Source organism: Mastomys coucha, unplaced genomic scaffold (assembly GCF_008632895.1).
Source record: "Mastomys coucha isolate ucsf_1 unplaced genomic scaffold, UCSF_Mcou_1 pScaffold11, whole genome shotgun sequence".
Classification (NCBI taxonomy): domain Eukaryota; kingdom Metazoa; phylum Chordata; class Mammalia; order Rodentia; family Muridae; genus Mastomys; species Mastomys coucha.
This window is the reverse complement of record NW_022196893.1, coordinates 12,880,990-12,887,387: the sequence shown is the minus strand read 5'-3', so window position 1 is coordinate 12,887,387 and position 6,398 is coordinate 12,880,990. Positions and strand designations below refer to the sequence as shown.

Here is a 6,398-nt window from a genome sequence, read left to right as displayed (position 1 = left end):
CCCCCCCCCCCCCCGCTGTCCTGCATCCTTCAGGGATGGGGAGGCCTCCCATGGATATCAACCAGCCTTGGTATATCAAGTTGCAGTAAGACCTGGCTTGTCTACTGAGGCTAGACGAGGCTGCCCAGTAGTGGGAAAAAGTTCCAAAGCCAGATAACTGTGTCAGAGACGGCCCCTGCTCCTGGCTGTTAGGAATTCCATATGAAGATCAAGCCACACAACTGTGTAATGAAGTTTTAAAAATAGATTTATTTACGTCTACTTTATGTGAATATGTGTCCTGCCCATATGTATGTCTATACACTACTTGTGTGCCCAGGACCCTCAGAGCCTAGAAGTGGGTGTTATAGCCCATAGAAGTGGAGTTATAAATGCTTGTGAACTACTGTGTGGCAGCTGGTCCTCTGCAAGAATAGCCAGTGATCTTAACCACTAAGCTATCTCTCTAACCCTCAAAGATTTGTGTGTGTATGTGTGTGTGTGTGTGCTTGTGTGTATGAGAGCATACCATGTACATGTACCCATAGAGGCCAGAAGAGGGTGTTAGATCTTTGAGAACTAGAGTTACAGATGGCTGTCAGTAGTCATGTGAGTTCTAGAAACTGAACCCAGGTCCTCTGCAAGGAGACGGAGTGCCCTTAAGCACTGATATCTCTCCAACCCCCTAACTTGCTTTTTTTGAGTTTTTTTTTTTCCTTATAAAAGGAAATAGACCGACCCTGGGACCCACTGAAAGATTCACCAATTAGACACCAGAAGATTCACAGTGTGTCTGAACAGCAGGTATCAATTATTTTTAAACATTAGAAACTTTTATCAAATAAAGTTTTTTGTCTTTTTTTTTTTTTTTTCGAGACAGGGTTTCTCTGAATAGGCCTGGCTGTCCTAGAACTCACTCTGTGGACCAGGCTGGCCTTGAACTCAGAAATCCACCTGCCTCTGCCTCCCAAGTCCTGGGATTATAGGCATGCGCCATCAAACAAAGTTTTAAACTCTAACAAAATACATGCAGGATGGAAAGATGGCTCAGCAGTGAAGCTCACTCACTGGCTGTTCTTCTAGAAGACCTGAGTTCAATTCCCAGCACCCACATGACAGCTCACAACTGTATGAAACTCCAGTTTCAGGGGATATGTTACCCTCACATACATATACATGCAGGCAAAACATCGTGCACAAAAAATAAAAATAAATAAATCATTTAAAATAAAACACATGGAGCTGGTGAGATGGCTCAGCAGTTAAGAGCACTGACTGCTCTTCCAGAGGTCCTGAGTTCAAATCCCAGCAACCACATGGTGGCTCACAACCATCCATAATGGGATCTGATGCTCTCTTCTGGTATATCTGAAGACAGCTACAGTGTATTTACATATAATAAATAAATAAATCTTTAAAAAATAAAAATAAAATACTTTTAAAATAAAATACATGAAAAAAGCAGGCAGTAGTGGAGCATGCCTTTAATCCCAGCACTTGGGAGGCTGAGGCAGGTGGATTTCTGAGTTCGAGGCCAGCCTGGTCTACAGAGTGAGCTCCAGGACAGCGAGGGCTACACAGAGAAACCCTGTCTTGAAATACCAAAAGAAAAAAAAACATAAAAAAAATTTCAGTATCAGCAGTCAGTATGGAGACACAAATTAACACAACTGAAAAGTAACCAGGACACTCGCCAAGAGCTGGGACTGAAATACTGACATGCCTGTGAACCTTTTAGAAGTTCTCTCTGCTCAATGGCAAAAGAATCGGAGAGACTTAAAGTGTAAGGATTATGTGCCATTGTGGGATTAAGAATGGAGGAATCCTGTAAGAAATAACTCGAGACATCTTAAAGAGCTGAAAGAGAGAACTCTTGCCAAGCACTTGAGAACCCTGGGTTTGATTTCTAACATTACAACACACAAAGACATGGCTAACCTAGGAAGACAATCCAAGTGATCTACCTCACCCAAACTTCTGACCCATAGAGCTGGGAGCTGATTAGCAGGAGTGCATTTTTTGGTAACTCATTACAGAGAAACAGACATTACTAGCATCAGTTGACCCAACAATCCCACTTCTGGGAACTCATCCAAGATGGATGAATATTTAGCCATATACAAGTCTGTCTTAGTAATAGTAAGAAAGAGCTACTTTATTCAGAACTGGGAGTTTCCTGCATACTTGCAACTCCAGCACTGGGAGGAAGAGGCAGAAGGATCAGGGCTTCAAGGAAGCCTTGACTACATAAGACCTTATGTCAAAAAAAAATTTTTTTAAGAGTAATCACCAACAGTCTAGAAATCCAAACGTTCTACTTATAGGTGAATGGATAAACCAACCGCAGGATAGCTGTAAAAGGAGTGTCATCTCATAATGAAAAATAAATCAATTACCAATACAAATGGATCTCAAAAATATTAAGCTAAGGAACTAGACACATACGTCCAAATATTATGTGATTCTACAAAATTCTAGGAAAGATAAATGTGGGGCTTTGCTAGCAGACAGGCAGGAGAAATGGTAAGGTTGAATGAGCTCAAACCCTGGGAATCTCAGAACTGAGAACAGCAGGAGTGGAGCCATTCCCTACCTACCTCTACCTACTCTGGAACACATAACCATGACACCCCACTGAGGACCGCGGTACCGGGGCATGTAACATAAACACATGGAGTTCTTCTCCATGCTAATGAGGTATCTAAATAGGCCTGAGCCTTCAGCCAATGAGCTTTCCTTCCCGGGTATTCCTTCTCCCAAGAGACATTTCATCCCTCGTTCACCCCAAATAGTCCAAATACTGTACGCATTTATAGCCACTAACAGATGGGAAGATCTTCGTCTTAAAGAGCTGCGCCTAAAATTCCCGAGGAAGGCCTTCCCTCTTCCTGCCCCTCTGGCATACACCGCCCTCGCTCACACTGAGACCGCTCCCATTCCGACCGGGTTTTTGCTGTCTGGGTTTCCACCTCCCCTTGTTGCTTGGAGCACAGGCACCCTGAAGGAAAGGTAGGCCCTTGGACACTACCCCCAACCCCCACACCCCGACTCCTGACTTCCAGCGGTACACGGGAACCACAACAGTGGACTACTATTTCGGAACTTGGTTCTGCCTGCCTTGAGCGGTGTGCCAGCAGTGCCTGGGCACCGGCAACGGAGAGGCAGGATACAGTATGACAGATAATAGTGTAGTGAAAAAACCCAATCAGTGTTTGTAAATAAGCATGGAGGGGACATGAGTGACACTGGGAAGGCAGAATCAGGCAGATCTCTGTGAGTTCGAGGCCAGCCTGGTCTACAGAATGAGTTCCAGGACAGCCAGGGCTACACAGGGAAACCTTATCTCAAATAGCCAAACGACCAAATAACCCAAAACAAAAGACATATATCTGTTAAAACTCATACAATCGTACAGTTACAATTGGTGAATTTTAATAACTGTGAGTTGAATCTGAATAAAGTTGATTTTTTTTTCCTTGTTAGGCTTTTTGGCATTTTGGTGACGGATTTATTCCATGTAGCCAGGTTAATCTTGATTTTCACTCTTCCTGCCATGGGATGGGATTACACACTCAATTAAAACTGTTTTGTCTTGAAATGGGGTCTTGCACACACAGCTAGGCTGGCCTGGTGATGGATTACTAGGCAGCTGAGCATGCTCGTGAACTTCTGAACCTCCTGCTGCCTGCACTGGGATTACAGATGTTCTGCCACACCTGGTTTGTGGCTTTATACACATTAGCGAACATTCTGACAACTATACCATTTCCCAGAGAAGGCTTAGTTTCAAAAATTACTTTTCTTTATTTGGGGGAAAGACACACACATGTCCCAGAGTACCTGTGGAGGTCAGAGTACAACTTGCTGGAGTCAAAAGTTCTCTCCTTCCACCATAAACTTGGGTTATCAAACTTGATGTCAAGAGCTCTTATGTCCTGAGCCATCTAGTTGGTCAGTAAAAGCAAACTTAACAAAAAATCTTATACTCTATAAACTAGACAGTGGCACTGCAGGTTGGCTGAGGGCATGAGGCAGAGGTGAGCATGGCTGAATCCTTGTTTAATCTCAAACCAGCTGCATGACCCTGGGGAACTTACTCTGTTCTGCTGAATGGGGCTGAACAGATTATCTGTGAGGTTTCCTTTCTTTTTAATGTGTCTGGGGGTTTTGCCTGTATATATGTCTATGAACCACACACATGCCTGGTATCGGTAGAGGCCAGAAAAGGGCATCAGATCCCTTAGAACTGGAGTTACAGAGGGTTGTTCGCATGTGTTAGCATATGGGTGCTAGCAATGAAACTTGGGTCTTTTGGAAGAGCAGCCAGGGCTCTTACCTACTAAACCATCCATTCTCAACCTGTGGGGCTCAATCTCTTGCGGGGGTGCTGTACATCACATACCAGATATTCTGCATAGCAGATATCTACATCATGATTCATAAAAAGCAGCAAAATTACAGCTATGAAGTTAGGAGGGGAAAATTGTATGGTTGAGGGTCAGCACAACATGAGAAGCTGTATTACAAAGCTGCAGCGGGCTGGTGAGATGGCTCAGTGGGGAAGAGCACCGACTGCTCTTCAGAAGGTCATGAGTTCAAATCCCAGCAACCACATGGTGGCTCACAACCACCCGTAATGAGATCTGACGCCCTCTTCTGGTGTGTCTGAAGACAGCTACAGTGTACTTACATATAATAAATAAATAAATCTTTAAAAAAAAAAAACAAAACAAAAAAAACAAAGCTGCAGCATTGGCAAGGCTGAGAACTGCTGTGCCGCACCATCTCCCCAGTGCCTTCTGACACTTTTAAAAGTGTCTTCATCTGTGTTCCTTGCCTAACTTTCAGATCACAGAATAAGCCCATTCTCACCCTGGCTCCCAGCTTTGTTGTGTCCTGGTGTTCGACAGCATCAAAGCTGACATTTGGGGGTTGAGAACATGGTTCAGTTGGTAAGGTCCTTGGTAAGGTCCTTGGTGTGTTCAGAACGAAGACTGTCAGGAGCCATCATAAGACAAGCTAATAGCTAGCAGGTGACCTTCCTGAGATGGTCTGCTTCGGATCATAATCTGCGACAGATTTGCTCTATAGGCAGGGGCCAAGAGAATTCATTTTAGGAAAGATTCCTGCTATTAATATGCTTTTTCTGTTATAATATAATATATGTAACAATCACTAGGTATTAAGTCCACCCTTTTGAGCATATCTACGAAGATGTACTGTCTTGTAGTTATGCTATATAGAAAAATAGATGAATTCTTAGTTCTATAAGAATTCCTAAAATTATATCAGTGACTATTAAGTTGTTTTATAGTAAAACTGCTACTAGATCCTTTTCTGATAGTCAGAATTGCAATGAGAACCCTGTCAGTCTCCCAAGTGCCACTAGTTAACTGCTCTTAGATAGTAACCAGATTTTCTCCTACTCAGAGCACATTCCAAGAGGTTGTAAAACAATTAACCAAAAGTCATAAAAAAGGAACTAATGATTTATTACAGGTGCTAGGACAGAAGATAAAATATTGACTGGGTTTATCTACACAAAACTTTACTAATAACTTAGTTCCGTTTTTATTTTCAGTGAACTTGTGACAGGTGATGGATGTTTAGCCAGATAATTATTCCTAACAGATATGCATGTACACATTGTTGTAAACTTCTATTTCAATTTATGATTTGATTTTATGTGTAAATTTGTCATGAACTTCTTAACATGTGATCACGTACTCTGAAAGATGTTTAAGTGTTGAGGAAAAAGAGAAGACTCAGAAGAACTGAGCAAAGAGGGAAGTGAGCTGAGGAGAAGCTTTTAGCCAGAACTGAACTCAAGAACTTAGGCCAGGTGGCGGCGGTGCACGGCTTTAATCCCAGCAAATGACCTAAATTCAACTGACAGAATTCACATAAAAAGCTGGTGTGGGGTATACTCTTGCAAGTTCAAGATGAGAAGAGAGAGAGAGAGGCAGCTCCCTGGAGCTTATCTAGCCTAATCTAGACTAGCCAATCTAGCCTAATCAGTGAGTCCCAGGACCATGGGAGACTGTCTCAAAAACCAAAATGGAATGCCAGGCGTGGTGGTACACTTCTTTAATGCCAGCACTGAAGGCAGAAGCAGAGAAGCAGAGGCAGGTGGATCTCTGAGTTCAAGGCCAGCCTGGTCTACAGGGTGAATTCCAGGAGAGCCAGGGCTACACAGAGAAACCCTGTCTTGAAAAAACAAAACAAAACAAAAAAACTTGGAGGTGGATATCACCTGAGGACATGGGGTTGTCCTCTGCTTCCACACACATGAATGTGGACACACGGGGTCAGGGTTCCTGCACATACACACTCTGTCTCTCACATACAGGCATTCTCACTGTGAGCACTTAAATTTTCTCTATCTCTCTCTCTCCTTCTCCCTCTCTCCCCCTCCCTCC

At 43.2% G+C, this 6,398-nt stretch overlaps 1 protein-coding gene across 1 annotated transcript in view; it reads right to left on the bottom strand.

The window, feature by feature from the left end:
* Positions 1-6,398, bottom strand: part of Mei1 (meiotic double-stranded break formation protein 1) — a 64,857-nt gene that overhangs the window by 3,828 nt on the left and 54,631 nt on the right. The window lies entirely within an intron of this gene.